General features: G+C 44.4%; 1 long non-coding RNA gene across 1 annotated transcript; it reads right to left on the reverse strand.

Annotated features, from left to right (window-relative positions):
* Nucleotides 1-4,279: 4,279 nt before the first annotated feature.
* Nucleotides 4,280-21,033, reverse strand: LOC140460353 (uncharacterized). The gene is made up of 3 exons (XR_011954009.1): nucleotides 20,891-21,033; nucleotides 15,338-15,519; nucleotides 4,280-7,836 (listed from the first exon to the last, which is right to left on the reverse strand). It is a non-coding gene; the product is annotated as an uncharacterized lncRNA (long non-coding RNA).
* Between the last annotated feature and the right edge of the window lie 760 nt (nucleotides 21,034-21,793).

Raw genomic sequence — 21,793 nt, forward strand, 5'->3', positions numbered from 1 at the left:
CTTCTTAGGCAAAGGAATTAATCTACTTCTGCCGTTGAAATATTCAATGGTCTTGCCTCCACTATCTTCTGTCGCAAAGCTGCACAACCTTCCAAAAAATTTCCCTCCTTCTTTGTCACAAATGATTGCGTTTTTTGAAGAAGTATTAAAGAGGATTGATGAGGGCAGAGCAGTAGATGTGATCTAGATGGACTTCAGCAAGGCGTTCGACAAGGTTCCGCTTGGGAGATTGATTAGCAAGGTTAGATCTCACGGAATACAGGGAGAACTAGTCACTTGGATACAGAACTGGCTCAAAGGTAGAAGACAGAGGGTGGTGGTGGAGGGTTGTGTTTCAGACTGGAGACCTGTGACCAGTGGAGTGCTACAAGGATCGGTGCTGAGCCCTCTACTTTTTGTCATCTACCAAAATGATTTTGATGCGAGCATAAGAGGTACAGTTAGTAAGTTTGCAGATGACACCAAAATTGGAGGTGTGGTGGACAGAGAAGAGAGTTACCTCCGATTACAACAGGATCTTGACCAGATGGGCCAATGGGCTGAGAAGTGGCAGATGGAGTTTAATTCAGATAAATGCGAGGTGCTGCATTTTGGGAAAGCCAATCTTAGCAGGACTTATGCACTTATTGGTAAGGTCCTCGGGAGTGTTGCTGAACAAAGAGACCTTGGAGTGCAGGTTCATAGCTCCTTGAAAGTGGAGTCGCAGGTAGATAGGATAGTGAAGAAGACATTTGGTATGCTTTCCTTTATTGGTCAGAGTATTGAGTACATGAGTTGAGAGGACATGTTGTGGCTGTATTGGACATTGGTTAGCCCACTGTTGGAATATTGCATGCAATTCTGGTCTCCTTCCTGTTGGAAAGATGTTTATAGAGGTTTACAAAATTATGAGGGTATGGATAGGATAAATAGGCAAAATCTTTTCCCTGGGGTTGGAGAGTCCAGAACTAGAGGGCATAGGTTTAGGGTGAGAGGGGAAAGATATAAAAGAGACCTAAAGGGCAACATTTTCACGCAGAGGTTGGTATGTGTATGGAATGAGCTGCCAGAGGAAGTGGTGCAGGCTGGTACAATTGCAACATTTAAGAGGCATTTGGATGGGTATATGAATAGGAAGGGTTTGGAGGGATATGGGCCGGGTACTGGCAGGTGGGACTAGATTGGGTTGGGATATCTGGTCAGCATGGACGGGTTGGACCGAAGGGTCTGTTTCTATGTTGTACATCTCTATGACTCTATAAATGGGTGATCTAATTGTTCGTTCACAACAATAAGTAAACATCCTTCAACATCCATCTTTTGAAGACCATTCAGGCTCATAGAAACTTCAATCAAATCACCCCTTGCTATTCCAAACTCTGGTTGAAAGTCAGACCTGCCTGTCTCATGATTTTCCATTAGACAGTCTGTTCATTGTGGGTGTCAATCTAGTTTACCTTCTGTGAATTGCCTTTAATGCATTTTCATTCTTCCTTAGATGAGGATATCAAAACTGAGCACTGTGTTCAAGGTGTAGTCCCACCATTGCTCTATAGCTGAGGCATAATCGCCTTACATTTATGTCATTGGCCTTTCTAATCACTTGCTGTGCTTGCATTCTAACTTGTGACTTATTTGCAAGGCCCCCGGATCCCTCTGCATCTCAGAATTATGCAGTTGTTCTCCAAGTAGGTAACAAATTGCATTTTACCATATTGTACACCACTTGCAAGAGTTTTGCTTATTTATTTAACCAATCTATCAATCTGCATCATTGATATGTCATCCCCACAATGTACATCTCCATCTATCTTTGTGTTGCCTGCAAATGTAACCACATACCTTTGATCCACTCCTGTAAGTGATCTATATAATTGTAGAAAGTTGAGGAGCCAGCAGAGATGCCTGTTGGAACCCCACAATACATTGTCATATACAACCAATTTGACAAAAGTACCATTTTTGCATATTCTGTTTTCTGCCAGTCAGTTGATGTTCTATAACTATACTTTACACTATGCGCTCCTCTGTGCAATATGCTTTTCGTGAAAACATGTCAAACACCTTTAGGATATTCAAGTTCAGTATATCCACAGGCTTCAATTTACATACTCTTTTAATTAATTCCTTGAGGACAGCATGGTGGCACAGTGGTTCCCTCTCACGGCCAGAGACACCTACTTGATTTCAGCCTTGAGTCGATTATCTGTTTGGAGTTTGCATGTTCTGTCTATGTCTTTGTGAGTTTCCACTGGGGGCTCCACAGTCCAAAGATGTGTCGGTTCGGTGGATTAGCTATGCTGGATTGTGTAATGTCCTTGGATGTACAAGCTAGGTGAGTTAGCCATGCTAAATGCAGGGTTACGGGAGTAGGGTGGCGGTCTGGATCTGGGTGGGATGCACTTGACGGTTGGTGCAGGACTTGATCGGTCAAATGGTCTCTTTCCACACTCTTGGAATTCTATGTATAAATTGGTGAAACAACATTTCGTTTTCATATTAGCATGCTGATTCTTTTGAATTACCATGAGCTTTTTGGCATGGTGGTTATAATCTCCTTAATTGATTCAAAAACAAATGTTTAATTGCCATAGACTCAAGGGACCACATTTTCCATGATGTATCTTTCCCTTCGAGAACAGAAGTATTAAATATGTTACTCTCCAGTCTGAGGAAAACTTGCTTGAATCTAATAAATCTTGGAAAATTAACATTAATGCAAATATGAACTCATTAGCCACCTTTTAAAATTCTATGATGAAGTCCATCTATACCCAGAGATTTGCCAGCCCATAGCACCATCAGTTCGCTCAATAGCATTTATCTAATGATTCTCATTTCACCAAACTCCTCTGTTTGTTCAACCTATGGGGTTAAAGGAAGGATTCTTGACCCTGTGGTGGAACAGAGGGATCTTGGAGTTCAAGTCCATAGATCGCTCAAAGTTGCCACCCAGGTTGATAAGGTTGTTACGAAGGTGTACGGTGTGTTGGCTTTCATTAGCAGGGAGTTTGAGCTTAAGAGCTGCAAGGTTATGTAGCAGCTGTATGGAGTACTGGTTAGATCACACTTGGAATATTGTGTTCACTTTTAGTCACCGAATTTTAGGGAAGATGTGTAGGGAACTTGCGAGAGGAAAAATCACAGAAGCGCTTCACAGGAGGCTGCCAAGCACTGAGGATGTCACCTAGACAGGGGACGAAACGTCTGCAACACAAATTCCCAGCTCGGCGAACAGAACCACAACAGGAAGCTGTGTAAGCTGAGAGAGGGTACAGAGGAGATTTACCTCGATGCTGCCTGGAATGGAGGGGATGTCTTAGGTTGGGGGAGCTAGGGCCTTTCTCATTGGAGCGAAGAAGGATGAGAGGTGACTTTATAGAGGTGTACTATATGTTGAGAGGCATAGATAGAACAAATAGCTAGAGACTTTTTCCCCAGGTCAGAAATGACAGGGCATAATTTTAAGGTAATTGGAAGAAGGTTTAGGGGAGATGTCAGAGGTAGGTTTTTTACTCCGATGGTGAGTGCATTGAATGCACTTCCAGGGTTGGAATGAGAGTCAGATTCATTTTAGGACATTTAAGCGACTGCTGAACAAGCACATGGATGGAAGTAAATTGAGGGGTGTGCAGGCTAGTCTCATCTTCAAGTTGGATAAAAGGCTGGTACAACATCGAGGGCTGAAGGGTCTGAACTGTGCTGTATTGTTCTATGTTCTCACTCCAGAACGATGCAGCAGCAGTATTGGAAGAACAATATTGTGTCAAACCCCTTGACCCTTCCAGAGATGGGCACTGTCGATGGAAACTCGGTTAAATTCTGCCAGCAATCAGGTGATAGCCGGGTGGGGGGAGGGTGGCAGCCGTGAGACTGAACTTGCTTACTTGAGAATTTTTAGTTTTAGTTGTTACGTGCAATGAAGTGTGAATCATTGTTTCAGCAGTTGGTTCTGTGTGTTGTTTCTGAGTCAGTGACCAAATTAAGGCGATTCACCCACAACCAGAACAAGAGGCTGGGATTAATATTGACTCCACTGCATTCAGCATGACATCACGTCAATACTGTTAGAAAGGGAAAGCTGACACCAACTCCCACCCCACCAGAGATCTCAAACCGAAACACCCAAAGAGAAGCGCATCGCCCTATAATCTGTAAAATTAATGTGAAAAGTAGTGTAAGCTGCTCTAATGTTCAAAAATAAATCCCTGACACTTTAAAATCAACAAAAATCCATTTATTTATCCAACAGTAACGGTGAACAGATGAACTAAACTATTAAAAAACCGAATAAATCCCTTCTAACTACTGACTGTTCCGGAATAAAACAAGATTCACGTGATATGCTGATCCAATAAATATGATTCCCTCTCGTAACAAAAAATGGAATTTAGGTTCTCCGGTTCCAGCCAGGTTACGTGTCTCTTGGAATATTCTGTGCCACCTTCTGTTGAATCTTCTGTCAGGAATGCCCTTCTCAGTTTTTTTAAAATGATGATTCTCTAATACAGAGATGACTGACATCCAATTTCCCCCTCTCAATAGAACTGAGGACTCTTGGCTCTCGCGAGTGGAGTGGTCACAAAGGTTTCATTCGGCGGTGTGTAAATAAATTGTTTTCCTGGAAGCCAAGTGATTTGACCAGCTGCATCACTCCTGAGATACCTCTGCCCAAAACAACTTAGGGTCTGGGCTACCTTCCTAGAATGTTTTGAGGGGATATGGCCTGGTCCATAACCCTGAACACCTGCAAATTGTGTCTCCAGGAAGGATGTAGTGAAACTTGAAAGCGTTCAGAAAAGATTTCAATGGATGGTTCTGAGGTTGGAGGGTTTGAGTTACAGGGAGAGATTGAATAAGTTGCAGATATTTTTGCCTGGAACATCAGAGGCTGAGGAGTGACCTGGGAGATATTAATAAAATTGAGGGGCACAGATAGGGTAAATATTCAAAATCTTTTCCCTAGGATGGGGAATCCAAAACTAGAGGTTTAGGATGAGGGGGAAAAAGATTTAAAAAGGACCTGAGGGGAGACCTTTTCACGGAGAGAGTGGTGTATGTATGTAATGAGCTGCCAGAGGAAGTGGTGGAGGCTGGTACAATTTCAACATTTAAAAGTCATCTGGATTGGAACATGAATAGGAAGAGTTTAGAGGGATATGGACAAGTGCTGGCAAATGGGATGAGATTAATTTGGGATATGCAGTCAGCATGGACGAGTTGGACTGAAGGGTCTGTTCCCCTGCTGTGCATCTCTTTTGACTCGAAGTCTCTAATAGATACCACATTGCTTCAACCGAACTCTGAAACCCAACGTTACTGACAGATTCTTTGTGTATGAACCCGAGAGGCCGAGTCGTAGAGGTGTAGAGCACTGAAACCGACCCTTCGGTACAACTCGTCCATACTGACCAGACATCCAACATTTAATCTCCTCCCATTTGTCAGCATTTAGCTCATATACCCATCCAGATGCTTTTTATATGTTGTCATTGTACCAGCCTCCACCACTTCCCCTGGCAGCTCATTCTGTACATGCACAACGCTCTGTGTGAAAACTTGTCCCTTGAGGTCCATGCTAAGTTGCCTGTAGTGTTAGGATGGGTTACTCTTCAGAGGGTCGGTGAGGACTTGTTGGGCCGAAGGGCCTGTTTCCACGCTGTAGGGAATCTAATCAAAAGGCACCTGGATGGGTGTATGAACAGGAAGAGTTTAGAGGGGTGCTGGCAAATGGGACTAGATTAATTGAGGATATCTGGTCAGCATGAATGGGTTGGACCAAAGGGTCGGTTTCCAGCACTTGGCCGATATCCCTCTCAACCATTCCTATTCATGCCCCCATCCAGATACTATTTAAAGGCTGTCATTGTACCAGCCTCCACCACTTCTTCTGGCAGCTCATTCCATCCATGCATCACCCTCTGTATGAAAAGGTTGCCCTTTAGGTCCCATTTAAATCTTTCCCCTCTAACCATAAACCCTCTGGTTCTGGACTGCCCAACCTCCAGGGAACTGACCTTGTTATTTGCTCTATCCATACTCCTCATGATTTTATAAACCCATATAAGGTCACCCCTCAACCTCTGACACTCCAGGGAAAACAGCCCCAATCTATTCAACCTCTCACTGTAGCCCAAACTCTCGGCAACATCCTGGTAAATCATTTCTGGTCGAGAAGTCAATGATTTGGGTTAATAACTGAAACACTGACTTCACTGCTGGTGCTGCCTGGCTTGCTGTGTTCTCCCAGCCTCCTGTTTGCCTACTTTGGATTCCAGCATCTGCAGTTTGTTTTTGTCTCTCACGAATGGCAGAGCAGTCTCGATGGGCTGTATGGCCTAACTTCTGCTCCAATGGCCTTGCAGTCTTAGGTTTGTGCAGATTGTTTCAGTGGGAACGTGCAGTCCTGGGCTCAACGAGCAGCAGTGCCCAATGGATCAAAGTTCATAGAATCACAGAATCCATACAGTGTGCACACAGGTCCTTCAGCCCAACAATTTCAAACTGACCCTCTGAAGAGTAACCCACCCAGACCCATTTCCCTACCCTATTACTCGACACTTCCCCTGACTAATTCACCACACCTACACATCCCTGAACACTGGGACAATTTAACTTCGCCAATCCACCCTACCTGCACACCTTTGGACTGTGGGAGGAAACCGGAACACCCAGAGAAAACCCACGCAGGCACAGAAGGAGAATGTGCAAACTCCACACAGATAGTTGCCCCAATAGTGGAATCAAAGCCGGGTCCCTGGCACTGTGAGGCAATGCTACTCACCACTGAGCCACCGTGGGAGTGGGTGCAGTCCAGCAGAAAACAAAACAAGCCCACCAACTCTCCCACTGTCAGACTGGGCAGGAGGTTCAGTCCTGGGGGTGACCCACAGCAGCCTCACCGGCAGAATCCGATTGTTGGGAGCGCTAGTGCCCCCGCTGGTGTCTCTGCAAGTTGCAGGCCTGGGTGAAGGCCTTCCCGCACTCAGGGCAGCTGAAAGGCCTCTCCCCAGTGTGGACTCGCTGGTGCTTCAGTAAGTCAGAGGAATTGCTGAAGGCCTTTCCGCACTCAGGACAAGCGAATGGCCTCTCCCCGGTGTGGACCCGCTGGTGGATCAGCACGTGGGAGAAATTGCTGAAGGCCTTCCCACACTCGGGGCAACTGAATGGCCTGTCCCTGGTATGGACCCACCAGTGGGTCAGCAGGTTGGAGGCATGGGTGAAGGCCTTCCCACACTGAGGGCAGCTGAAAGGCCTCTCCCCTGTGTGGACCCGCTAGTGGGTCAGCAGGGCGGAGGAACTGCTGAATCCCTTCCCGCACTCTGGGCAGGAGAATGGCCTGACCCCAGTGTGACTGCGCTGATGAGCCTCCAGGACAGACGGGACATGGAAGCCTTTCCCTCAGTCGCCACACTTCCAAGGTTTCTCCAATGGGCGGGATTCCTCTGGTTTCTCCATGGCTGAAGCTTCAGCGGCACACAAACACGTGTGCAGTCCCTCCCCGCCGTGAATTCCTCTTTCCAGGCTGGATAACTGTTTTAGGTTCCACACTCAGTACGCTGTAATAGTCGGGTCTCTCATTCAGTCCCACTGATGGTGAAAACGTACTGAAACAGGGACCAAAAAACTTTGCTCCTTCTCACAGAATCTTAGTCAAAACTCCTTCCAGTCCCAATGGACTGAATGACTGTCAGACATTGACTTGAAATTGAGGACAGCAGACGCTGGAGAGTCAGAGTCAAAAAGTGCGGAAAAGCACACCAGGTCAGGCAGCATCTGAGGAGCAGGAGAGTCGGCGTTTTGGGCATAAGCCCCTCATCTGTTGATTTTTAAACTTCAGTTTTCAGATCAAATACTCTGTAAAAAGAGATTACAAAAGTCATCATTGTCACTGAGGTCTATAGCCTTAAAACTTGTCTTTAAACATTTAGACTAAATGTAATGCTGAATTATGAACACATTTATTACACTAGAAAATAGACAGACAGCAAGGCTCAGAAAAGGGGGGCATCTTAAAGAATGTAAAAGATAGGGACACCTGGGCTTACCAAGTGATAACAGGATGCTGTAAGACAATTAAGAACGTTTGCCTTAGCATCAGTGATTCTGTATGAACAGGACACCAAGTGATAACATTCACTACCTTTGTGAAATTAATGACAGTGTTTGGTTCTGACCCTGAAACGAAACTCAGTACTATCAAAAACTTTGTAATTAACACTCAGTTGCTGTCAATTATAATGGATTCGTATACCCCTTGCAAGCAGGGCAGTCACAGAGAAAATAAATCTTTGCTGTTACAAAACCCTGACTTGAGAGTTCAAAAGGACACTAGAGAGAGACACCATTTTAGTGCTGAGGCTGTTGAATCCAGCAGAAAATTTACTCTTAGTGCTCAGCTGGTATGGATTGAATTTAATTGCATTTTGAGAAGCCAATTCTGGTTATGAAATGCAAATTCTGTAAAAGGAAATACTGATAAAGCTTTAATTTACTTGTTGTTTTTACGGACTGCCCCACTGTCGATTCTAACTAATTAGATCCTATGTCTTATTTGAATTTGAACCACAAACTTGAAAAGTAGGCATGTTTCATTCGAAGACGAATGAATCAGTTTGAACACAACCTTACGGTAACATCTCCGCCTCAGGTACAGAATGGTTTAGTGCTTAAAAAGCAGGATTCTGCTCCTAGCTTAGAAATTATTCGAGGTCGAATATTGAAGAGATTCTTGCACAATGTGTCGGGAGGCCATTTTATGATTGAACGTTTGCCCTCCTTACTCAGAAGCCGTTTTATAAAAGAACTGTATCTGACATGTGAGCTGTGCAAGGTTATCTTGTGAACTCTCCAATTAGCTGAGACTGTCACCTCTTTATGAGAGGCGTTTATCTCACTAGCAAGCGCCTAACTCAGCTGTTTTTCCCACCTGACGAATGGCTTAGGGCCTGTAGGAGTGATTAGTCAAGCTTCATAGACCTGTCAATGAGCTTTTCTTCCTTATGAATTATTGTCTTTCGCTATTATCTGTCTAATTAAGAACATGCAATTTCTTTTTCAAAATTTTGTACAAAGGAAGCCACTTTGTATCATACATTGGAGTCGCCTGCTTGGCATTTGAACAGCTGGTAACCTACTCTCCTAGATTATTAGAACCAAGTTATTTTAGCTTATAGGTATCAATGTTATGTTGTCACAGTGATGCTTTTAGTGAATAAAGGGGATAACTAAAATTATACTAAACTGTCCATAACAGGTTTTTATTCCAGACTTCCAAACAGTACGATTTCTGGGACGAACCAAGAGGGAGGCTTCACAGGTCCGAGTCCACCAGGGATTCCCTGGGAGGTCTCAAATCTCCACTTTAACATCAGTCCAGGGTAGAAATTCAGAACAAGCAATTCTTTTTCTGCAGAACAATCTTTTCTTTTGTTATTCCACAAAATTGAAAGCACCATCCCAATCTCTCTCCCCCTATCCATTCTCACTCCACTCTAATTTTCCCGAAGGATGCTAATGCAGGATCTTACAGGGCCAAAAAAAGTAAAAACATCTCTTTTGAATAACTCTACCTGAAAGTTAACATCTTTCACGACATTGGGATACTGCTCAGTGTGAGCAGATCTGATTTTGGGAAGCAAAGAAAAACTGTATAAATTCAGGATAAACCTGCAATACAGCGTCTTTAGAAACAACCAGACACAGGGTCAACATCAGTGAGAAACTAAACATACAGACGTGGCAAACCATCAGTCTTTAATCTTTTAGAATGGGTTGTAGGTCTCATTAATATGTAAATCTCAGAACTTCTTACAAATCACCTTAGAGATAACTTAAGGTTTCTAACAAAAGGTGACATCTCAGCTCAGACAATGCCTTAAAGGTATGGAGGTCACAGTCAGTCTGTATCCCAATTTTGAATCTGACAGGTTCTGTTTCCAAAGTGACATTTATAAAATAGTATATGCATGCACTGCCTGCATTGACTACCAGCAGATTGCGCATTTTTTGAACAAAATCAAATTTTTGGATCAGAAATTGGCGAGCTGAAAGAAGACAGAGGGCGGTGGTTGATGGGAAATATTCATCCTGGAGTTCAGTTACTCGTGAGGTACCACAAGGATCTGTTTTGGGTCCACTGCTCTTCGTCATTTTATTAATGACCTGGATGAGGGCATAGAAGGTGGGTTTGTAAATTCACGAATGACACTAAAGTCGGTAGAGTTGTGGATACTGACTAAGGATGTTGTCAGTTACAGAGGGACATAGATAAGCTGCCGGGCTGGGCTGAGAGGTGGAAAATGGAGTTTAATGCGGAAAAGCGTGAGGTGATTCACTTTGGAAAGAGCAACAAGAATGCAGAGTACTGGGCTAATGGTAAGATTCTTGGGAGTGTAGATGAGCAGAGAGATCTTGGTGTCCAAGTACGTAGATCCTTGAAAGTTACCCAGGTTGATAGGGCTGTTAAGAAGGCATACGGTGTGTTAGCTTTTGTTGGTAGAGGGATTGAGTTTCAGAACATGAGATCATGCTGCAGCTCTATAAAACTCTGGTGCGGCCAGATTTGGAGCATTGCGTACAGTTCTGGTCGCCGCATTATAGAAAGGATGTGGAAGCTTTGGGAAAGGTTCAGAGGAGATTTACTAGGATGTTACCTGGTATGGAGGGAAGGTCTTAGGGAGGAAAGGCTGAGGGGCTTGCGGCTGTTTTCGTTAGGGAGAAGAAGGTTGAAAGATGACTTAACTGAGACATAAGATAATCAGAAAGTTAGATAGTTGGACAGTGAATGCCTTTTTCCTTGGATGGCAATGGCTAGCACGAGGGGATATAACTTTAAATTGAGGGGTGATAGATATCGGACAGATGGTCAGAGGTAGAGTCTTTCCTCAGTGTAGTAGAGGTGTGGAACGTACTGCCTGCAATAGTAGTAGACTCGCCAACCTTAAGGGCATTTAAATGGTCATTGGATAGGCATATGGACGAGAATGGAATAGTGTCGGTTAGATGAGCTTCAGATTGGTTCCACAGGTCGGTGCAACATTGAGGGCCGAAGGGTCTGCAATGCGCTGTAATGTTCTATGTATTTATAAATGTAATTCTGCAAATACAGATTCACCCTATACACTTACATGCATGTGTGCGTGCATGAGAGAAAGCAAATGTCTATGTCTGTACTGTTTATCTCTGTCTGTTTGATAACAAGTGCTTTATTTCTGTGTGTTGTTATAAATCAGAGTTGGGTACTAATAGTTAGATGTAAGGGAAAGAGAATTCCTCAAGTTGGGTACCATAAGAATCCTGGGAGACCTTTATTTCTGGCTTACTTCCCAATGAACAAACATTAAACACACTCATCTATTTATTTCTAATTGTGTTTCATTTTTCTTGTTTATTCCCCACTCCGATGAGTCTCTCTGTCTGGGTGGTTGACAGGCTGGGGCAATGTGGGTTGGGCCTTGAGTGACTGAATGTTTTATTGTTCTGGAAGGTGGAAAAGAGGGTCAAAGCTTCAGCAAAAACCCAGCAGAGCTGAGGACATACGACACCTTACTCTGTGGGAACAGGGAGATCAACAGAGGACAGAGAAATCAGGACCTGAAATCTGAGCTGACACCAGACTCCCCTGTGATCAGTGCTTTGATTAGCAATGCCAACCATCTACCTTTACTGAGCTTCCCATTAAACTTCTCTATACGGAGTCTCAGATCATAATTATTCTCTTCAATGTATGCAGCCAATTCATTCACTTTTGTTACAATGCAGCACACATTCAGCTTTTACTTTTATTTTTTGTGATATTTTGAATCCAGCTTTGATTGCTGGTACGTTTATCCTCCTTGTCCCTTTTTATCATTCTCTAACGTTCATTTTCCACATCACCACACTGCTCACCGGCCTTGATTTGGATTGGCCATGCTAAATTGCCCATTGTGCCCAGGGATGTGCAGGTTAGGTGGGTTAGCCAAGGGAAATGCACAGTTATAGTTTCTCAGTGATAGAAGCAGGAGTAGGCCATTTGGCCCATCCAGCCTGCTCTGCCATTCATTAAGGTCATCATCTCAGCTCCTCCTATCTGCATTGTCCCTACTACCCTTTCATTCCTTATAATACAATAACCCAGCCAACTGTATCCTGAATATACTTAATAAAGCTGCTGCTACTGCTTCCTTGGGCAGAGAATTCCATACATTCACCACATTCCAGGGAAAGCAGTTCTTCCTCATCTCTGTCCTAAATCTACTTTCCCTAATCCTGAGGCCATGTCCCCTAGTCCTAGTCTAATTCACCAGCAGAAACTACAGGACAGAATATGTGGGGTGGGGGTGGGTCTGGGTGGCATGGTCTTCAGAGGGGTCAGCATTGCCTTTATGGGTTGAATGGCCTGATTCCACACTGTAGGGCTTCAATGATTTACCAAGGTTGTGTGCGCTCCGGATGACAGCTTCCAGAACCTCCCACTTTCTGCAAATGGAAAGACAAGTCCCCCCCTGCCCTCTCGTATATGTGTTCTGTAACTGCTTAATCATTTCGAGTGAATCCAGCCCACACCTCCCACTGCTGCCTGTAACCTTTACAATGATGATGAAACAATGAAATACCTGCAGTACTGAAAATCGTAAGGCTTCTAACGATACCAGTTACTGATTCACCGCTCCTTCTGATGGACAGCGTTGGAAATACAATGTTGAAGGCTGAATGAAATAAGCAGTTTAAAACAAAAACCCACCTAACCCTTCACTAGGTTCTCCACTCAGCACACTGTACTTACTGCCAGTAAACCTGAAAGCACTTCATCCCCACAGTGCAATGAATTCCCACTTTCCACCAGAATTCCAGATGTGCTCCCTCACTCAGTTGCTGTCTCACAAATGAAAGATTTCATTGTAACTTCTGCTCCCAGTCAGGGCAAAACATCTTTGAAAACTACTCTGGAAGTTTAGTCTTCACAACCACACTTCTACTTTCACTGAAGACGATTAGAGTCATACAGCACAGAAACAGACCCTTCGGCCCAATCAATGGTGCCGACCAGATATCCTAAATTAATCCAGTCCCATTTGCCAGCATTTGGCCCATTTCCATCAAAACTCTTCCTATTCATGAACCCGTCCAGATGCCTTTTAATATGTTGTAATTGTACCAGCCTCCATCACTAACTTTGGCAGCTCATTCCACAGAGACATCACCATCTTTGTGAGGAAGTTTCCCCTCAGGTTATTTTTAAATCTTCCCACTCTCATCTCAAACCTATGCCCTATACTTTTGGACTCACATTTCCTTGGGAAAAGATCTTGGCTATGCATCCTATCCAAGCCCCTTATGAACTTCTATAAGGTCACCCTTCAGCCTCCAACACTCCAGGGAAAATAGACCCAGTCTCTTCAGCCTTTCCCTGGAGCTCAAACCTTCCAACTCTGGCAACAGCCTTGTAAATTCTTTCTGAACTCTTTCAAGTATCACAACATCTTTCCTGCAGCAGGGAGATCAGAATTATGTGTGGTATTCCAAAACATGGTTTAACTCTATGTACTGACCAATGGAGGAAAGCATACCAAACAGCTCCTTCATTATCTGATCTACTTGCGACTCCATTTTCAAGGAACTATGAACCTGCTCTCCAAGGTCTTTTTGTTCTGCGTCACTCCCCAGGACCTTAGAATTTGGTGTATAAGTCCTGCCCTGATTTGCCTTACCAAATCGCAAAATCTCATACTCATCTAAATTAAACTCCATCTGCCACTCCTTGGCCCATCAGCCTATCTAATCAATTCTAATTTATATTAAACTGTCTTTCCTCTCTCATTCCCAGAAAGCTGAAAATCTCCATCCCTCAGACTCTCTCCCATTCTCACTTTGCTGAACCTAATACTTCTGTAACTCATCCTGAAGGGTCTGGTCCATGCTGATTATCAGGCCCACACTTGGGGTTGGGGGGGGGAGATCTAACGGAAACAGACAGAATACTGAACACCCTGGACAGAGTGGACATTGACAAGATGTCTCCATTGGTAGGAGAGACTGGAACTTGAAGGCACAACCTTCCAGTAAGGGGAAGACTTTTCAGAGTGGAGATAAGAAGAAATGTCTTCAGCCAGAGAGTGCTGAATCTATAAAATTCATTGCTACAGGAGGCCAGGTCACCGAGTATATTTAAGACTGAGAAAGATAGCTTCTTGAGTATCAAGGGAATCGAAGGTAATGGGGAGAAAGCAGGAGAATGAGTTTGAGAAATTTATCAGCCATGGTTGAATGGTGGAGCAGACTCGATGCGTTGAATGGCCTAATTTCTGTTCTCATGTCTTATGGTCTCACACAGTGTGACAGAATTGGGAGCAGGGGTAGACCATTTGGTATTTCGAGCCTGCACCAGCACTGAACAGATCATAACTGGATAGGAATATACTTACATCTGGGTGGATAGGTTGAGATGTTTTTCACTGGAGTGTAGGAGGTTGAGAGGTGACTTTATAGAGGATTATAAGATCATGAGGGGGAGAGATGAGGTGACCAGCAGGTGTCCTTTCCCTAGGGTGGGGGTTTCAAGATGAGGGAGCAAACTTTGAAGGGGAGAGGAGAAAGATTTTAAAAAGATACGAGGAGAACTTTTTTGTGAAGAAAGTGGTTTGCGTGTGGAATCAATGTCCAGAGGAAGTGGTGGATGCAGGTACAGTAACAATGTTTAAAATACATTTTGATAAGTGCATTAATAGGAAGGGTTCGGAGGGATATGGGCCAATCACTGGCAAATGGACCAGTTTAATTTGAGAACATAGCATGGACTAGTTGGACTGAAGGGTCTGTTTCTGTGCTGTCTGATCCTGTAGCTGTTCTCTGGTGGGGTCTGAAAACCAATTTCTTGGAGATCCAAGATGGCCGTGGTCTGAGAGGTCTGCTGTGTTGGGCTCTGTGCCATATCCTATGGCATTGTGGACGCTTAGTGAACATCTGGAGCTGCTAAAATTGTGGTTTGACAGCTTTAAGACCAGGATGAAAGCAAATTAAGGAAAGGGGCCAAAAGGAGTGTAGCAGGCAGGGCACTCCCCTACTGCATCGGGGGTGCCTGGAGCCATTGCTCAAACTCCCAGGGCGGCCCCTTTGGATTTAATGGGGCAGCAGCAGTTACTCTCGGAGTTTGGCAAACTCTGAGAAAAGATTGAAGCAGCGGTGGAACCACTATCTGCCACGCTGGAAAAGCATGAGCAGTAAATTCAAATGTTGGCCCGAAGAAAATAGGCAGCAGAGGAGAGGACCGTGGCGGAGGTCTCAGGAGGAACGATCCAAACGCTGGAAGACCAGGTTCGGGTCCTTCAGGAGCAAGTGGACGACCCAGAAAACAAAAGTAGGAGAAAAAGCTTACAGCTCGTGGGTCTTCTGGAATGTGAGGAAGGCAAAGACCTCATTGGAATCCTGGAGAAGTGGTTCCTAACGTTCTTGTGGCTGGAGTTGGAGTCGGGCCTGATGGGTTTGGAGCGGGCGTACCGGATTGCAATGTGCAGGTCAGGACCGGACCCACGCCCCCGCACGGTCCTTGTGTGACTCCTGCATTATAAAGAAAAACAGTTAGTGATTAAAACAGCAAGACGACTGGGAAGAGATCCACAGGCTTTGTGCATTAAAGGCTCAAGACTAAGATCTTTTTAGGACTTCTCAGGAGCCAGAATTATGAAGAGAAAGGGCTTTTGATGAAGTTAAGAGAAAATTAAGGGATCTGAACATTCAATGTTCCTTGAGGTCCCTGGCCGTGTTGCATTTCGCTCATGGGGGGACGGTATATCATTTTGATTCAGCAGAAAAGGCGAAGGACTTTGTGAATTCTCTGAATTCAAGGACTCGGATCGGGATGGGGCCATTGATACGGACAATGGTACAGTTCTTTCTGTCCCTTCTTTGGTTTTCTCTCTCTACATTTTTTTTGTGGTTATCGGCTTCTCCATACTGCCTTGATGTAAAACCGGAATTAGTTAGTATATCGGTCAGTTGTGCATTATGTGAGGACATGTTTTAACTGCTGTCCTTTTGGTTTTGGTTTGGGGGTGGCTATATCTATGGTTAAGATGTATGGAGAAGGGGTGTGTGTGTGTGGCGGGGGATGGGGGTGAATGGGCATCCATTTTTAACTCTCAGAATGTAAATAACGTCTTTTTTGTTCATCTGTGACTTGCCTGGGGCTAGGGCACGGCCTCATTTGGAAGGATCCAGAATGTTAGCTGTGGGTAAGGTGGGGTGGGGTTGTGGGGGAGTTATGATAGGGTATTCTTCTCCTTTAGCTCTAAGAGTAGAGGAGTGGCTATACTGATAAGAAGGAACCTCCCTTTCCAGGTATTTGAGAAAATTAAGGACGAATTTGGACAGTTCATCATTCTTAAAGCTCAACTACATGGAGAAGAGTATGGCGTCCTGAATGTATATTCCCCACCCCCCTCATTGTGCACCCTCTTACATTTCTAACTGATGCAGTTGCTAAATTAATGAGTCTTGGGGTGCACAGCACGATTATAGGAGGGGATTTTAATCGCCTCATCGATCCTGAGGTAGACAGGGTGACAAGGGGCCTGGCATGTATGACTGCACGATCTAAGCAGTTGGTGGACATGATTAGTTTGATTAGTTTCCCTACAGTGTGGAAACGGGCCCTTCGGCCCAACAAGTGCACACTGACCCTCCGAAGAGTAATCCACCCAGACCCATTTACCTCTGACTAATGCACCTAACACCATGGGCAATTTAGCATGGCCAATTCACCTTAACTGTACATCATTGGACTGTGCGAGGAAACCAGAGCACCCGGACGAAACCCACACGGGGAGAATGTGCAAACTCCACACACAGTCATCCAAGGCCGGAATCGGACCTTGGTCCCTGGTGCTGGGAGGCAGCAGAACTAACCACTGAGGCACCGTGCTGCCCCAGTGTGAGGAGTTGGGGTTAGTGGATGTGTGGAGGCACCTCCACCTGAATGGAAGAGACATTACTTTCTGTTCCAACCCACACAAGTGCCACACACGAGTTGACTGTTTTTTATGCCATCAGATATTTTGGATAAAACACTAGCTTGTAAAATTGGGAATATAGCTGTTTCAGACCACGTGCCAGTGTATTTAGATGGTAAAATCAAGGGTGGTGGAATGGATGCACGGCACTGGCGCACGAACCCATTCCTTTTAAGGAATGGCAAATTCGTTGACTACATCAGAAAAAAGTTCAGGGTCTTCTGGGATATCAACTCAAGTAAGGCCAGTAATACAGCAATACTGTGGGAGGCCACTAAGGCATATTTATGAGGCTTAGTTATTTTGTATTAAACAACTAGAAGGAAGCAGAGAGAGGAGCAACAAGAGATGCTGAGGAAGTATATTATATTAGGACTTCACTGGTCAAGCTGCAGCTCTCAGGGTTGCTCTCGACTCATTGCACACACAGGTGGCAAAAAAGGGTCTCCTTTGCCAAACAAAGATTGTTTGAAATTGGAGAACCTGCCCCTCCCCAGTATAAAGGCGGAACAGGTTTCCCTGTTGAATGGGCCTATGACGATACAGGAGGTGCAGGAAACAATAAAGCATCTCCAGAGTAGCAACGCATCAGGGTCAGATGGGTTCCCAAGTGAATTCTATAAGGAATTCATAAATGCCACCTCTGAGGATGTATAGCTATTCAGATACACAGGTTTGTCTTCCGCCCTCTCTCAGGGAGGCTAATATCTCCTTCATTTTAAAGAAGGAGAAAGAGCCCGAAGAATGTGGTTCATACAGACCCATTTCACTGTTAAATGTAGATTTTAAAATTCTACCCAAGATGCCGGCCCTGATGTTGGAACAGGTGTCGCCCTGTATTATGAAAGATGATCAGATGGGTTTTAAGGGCTGCAGCTCCTCCAACAATATCAGGAGGGTACTGAACATAGTGCAGGTATGCCACAAAGATTGATCCTGGGTTCGGTGGTCTCCCTAGACGCAGACAAGGCATTTGACCCGATAGAATGGCTGTACTTGTTTGGGGTCCCCGACCATTTTGTTCTGGGGGGATCCTTTGCTAGATGGGTATTTGTGTTGTACAATGATCCTCAGGCAGCAGTCATCACAACAGCACTAAGTCAGATAACTTTAATCCTGGGAGAGGTAGTCGACAGGGGTGTCCTTTCACCGCTGCTATTTAGCTTGGCAATTGAGCCATTAGCTGAGGCTATCAGGAGGGATCCTGTAATTGTGGGGCCAGAGCTGGGAATGGGGGAGCAGAAGATCACCCAATATGCTTATGACATCCTTTTGTTCTTGGCCAAGTTGGAGGAGTCAGTTTCTCAATTGATTCAAACAATTAATTTATTTGGCTGTTTTTCGGGCTACAGGATCAACTTTACAAAATCGGAAGCCATGCCGGTGGGGGGGATTAGTGGAGGTGCCTGATCTGAAGGATGGAATGCAGTTCCTGTTTAGATGGTCGTCAAAAGGATTTTTGTATTTGAGAATTTTTATTACTCCTGCCTTCCACCAGCTGTATAAAGCTCCAGCTGTATAAAGCTAACTATGTACAATTACTCGAGAGGATAAAGCAGGATTTGCAGCAGTGGAAGGGATTACCGTTATCATGGTTACACCGAATCGCCCTGAATAAAATGAATGTTCTTCCTCGCCTGTTGTACCCCTTGAGAATGCTCCCGTTGTTGCTACCCAGATGAGTATTATGGAGGCTCAGTGGTTGCCTCGGTTCTTTTATTTGGTGTCGCAGGCGCACCCTAATTAAGTTTACCAAATTGCAGCTCTCGCAGGGTGAGGGAGTGGGGGGAACCTTCTGGACTTGAAGAAACATCAAATATACACTTTGTTCCCATATCTGGGTGTCGGGGCATGGTGGTGATTCAGGGTCAATTTGGCTTGATGTTGAAACCTCGCAGTTGCGTTGTTCCCTAATCATTTATGGATAAGATGAAATCCATGACCGAGCAGTGTAAGAGTCCAATCATTTTAAATACGGTGAAAACCTGGAGGAAAATGAGGCAAGATGAGGGCAATTGGCTTAAGACCTCACCATTTACCCCATTGGTGGGATCCCAAGGATTTAAACCTGGGGCAATGGACTCCAGCTTTCGGTCATTGGAGAATAAGGGAATCTCCTGCTTTGGAGATTTATTCAAGGGGGAGGTCTTGATGTCATTTAGCCAGCTAAGTCAGAAATATGGATTGTGCCTATTCCGGTACTTTCAGATAAGGGTTATATACAGAAAGAGATGATGGTCCCAGCTCAGCTTTCCAGGTCAGACATGGAGAAAAGAGTACTCGAGTGTGCTGGTGTTCTTTTAGTCAGTACTTTGTATTATTTACAAAAGGGACGTGCCTTAGGGGACATGGAGGGAATCTGTAGGACGTGGAATCAGGAACTTGGAGATGATACTTCATTGGAAGTATGGAAAAGAAATATGGGAAAATGTGAGCAAAATTTCAATACGTAACAAAGTACAGGCCATGAAATTGAAGATTTTACACAGGGCTCATATGGCACCAGCGAGGCTAGCTAAGTTCAGGAGAGGAGTATCACCAGGTTGTCCCAAATGTAAAATTATTATAGGCACTCTCACACACTGCTATTGGTCATGTTTCAAGATCCAGACTTACTGCAGTGCTATAGTAAGGGAGCCGAAGGACATCCTCGGGATTGAAATTAACGTGGATCTGGCATTTCTTCTTCTGGGGTTAGCAAATTTGCCCTCTCCTGGGGAAACATAGGGAGAGACTGTGTAACATTCTTACCCATATGCAAGGAAGAACATTTTAATGAAATAGACATTGGAAAAAAACCCAGGTCTTACGGGGTGACGTCGGCTAGTGATGGAGCAACTCCCCCAAGACTACCGCATGAATATGGTGCACTACAGAACAGGGCGGTTTTACAAGACGTGGCAACCCTTTCTAAATTATATGGATGCAAACTTATCAGCAATATTGATTAGTGCCGTGGTATGCCATGGGAATCAGTTTGGGCACCAGTGGTGCCCTGGGAAGGGAGGCTGGGGGAAAAGAATATGGGGACAATAAGTGGAGCTCCCAGGGATGGGAGCCTCAGTGGAGCTGTAGTGAGTTAAATAGAATAAAATAATGTGATGTAATTTAATTTGAATTCAGGTTAATTTATTTTTAAAAATTTGATTGAAGTTTAGTTTAAGCTAAGCAGGTACAGTTGTTCTCGTAGAATAGTAGTTAGTTCATTATTAATAGTATCGTGATATGACGTTGTTGTACTGCCTCTATCTTTCTGTATTTTGGTAGGGTTCTTTTTTGTCTATAGATGTTTTGTAAAAGATTTGGAAAAAGATTCTAATAAAATATTTTAAAAAAACATTTCCTTGCCTTCCCCATAACTACTTTTAACATTCAAAAGTCAGATAAACTCAGCTTTCAATATATTCAATGACCCCCCCGAACTGCAGGAAGACATCCACACTTCTGAACTCAATTCCTCTTGCTAATACACCACTTGCCTTGCTCATTGCTTGCTGCACCTGTCTGACAACTGGCATTGACTGGGATAGAAAGCCTGAGTAGAAGGTAGCTGAGGCACCTTTGTACGTCCACACATCATTCTTGATGAATGGTTTTTGCCCAAAACATTGACTGCCCTGCACCACGGATGCTGCCTGATCTGTTGTGCTTTTCCAGCGCCACATATTTCGACTCTGATCTCTTGCATATGCAGGTCTCACTTGTTCCACATCCCAATCTTTCACCATTTAAACAATGTTCCTCCTTTCTGTTTTTATTTCACAGGAAAGACTATAACTTCACACTGTGTAACTGCATTTGCCATGTGTTTGCCAATTAAGACACAGACCTGAACCAACTTTGCTGCAAGTCAAGAACTGAACTCCAGAGTGAAAAAATAAAATGGAAAAGGGGGTGAGAAAAGAGTGTGTTGTACTCACAGATGTTGGACAGAGAAAAGTTGCAGTCTGAGGTGAAGTTCAATCTTCATTCAGAGAGAGAGAAGAACAGCAACTACAGCTTCACAAACTCATGGTCCAACGTCCGCATTCAGAGAACAGAGGCGCTCTCAATGTCAGGAAGACCACACCCCTTCCGGTCTTCCAGCGCTTTCTATTGGTCCGTCAAAAGTACGTCGTGAACTGTTTCTGCTGTCAGATAGGAGCATGCGCAGTATTTTGCTGACACCGGCGTATATGCGCAGTGCTTGTTGACACCGAGTAGCATGCGTAATATGTCCTGTGAAGGTGCTGGTGTAACCGACAGATTTTCAGTCCAAATGCTAATAGGAGAGAAAAAAAAAGACTGGTGCCACAAATTTGTTTTCCTGGTAAGTTCAGGTCACCTTTATTGTGACCCAACTTCGGTACTGCTTCAGATCTCCCCAGCAAAAAGGCATATGAAAACCAATTTATTTCATTCTTAAACAGCTCAATGTCAAACTGCACACACTCCCCATCCCCACTTTCTTTAGTATTGGTCAGCACAGACTTGTCCCTTTGAAATTGGATCCTTGGTACAGCCTTAACCCAGAGGAAGTATTGCCTCACTCAGCAATTTCAACCTGTGCTCTGTATCCAAGTAAATTTCTCCCCACCTATTTTCCAGGCATTATGGAGCGTAGTCAAGAGCCCACCACATTGCTGTGGGTCTGGAGTCACGTGTAGGTCAAATCAGATAAAGGGTGCAGCTGGGATGACTGAGTGAATCCTTTCCCACAACAGTAGTTTCCTTCCCTCAAAAGGACATGAGTGAATCAGATGGGGGTTTCTTTGTTGCCCTGAAAACGGTTTCATCGTTAGATTCTGAACTCCAGATTTCTGACCAAATCCCAATTCCGTCAT

Source organism: Chiloscyllium punctatum, chromosome 36, assembly GCF_047496795.1.
Source record: "Chiloscyllium punctatum isolate Juve2018m chromosome 36, sChiPun1.3, whole genome shotgun sequence".
In the NCBI taxonomy this organism is placed as follows: Eukaryota; Metazoa; Chordata; class Chondrichthyes; order Orectolobiformes; family Hemiscylliidae; genus Chiloscyllium; species Chiloscyllium punctatum.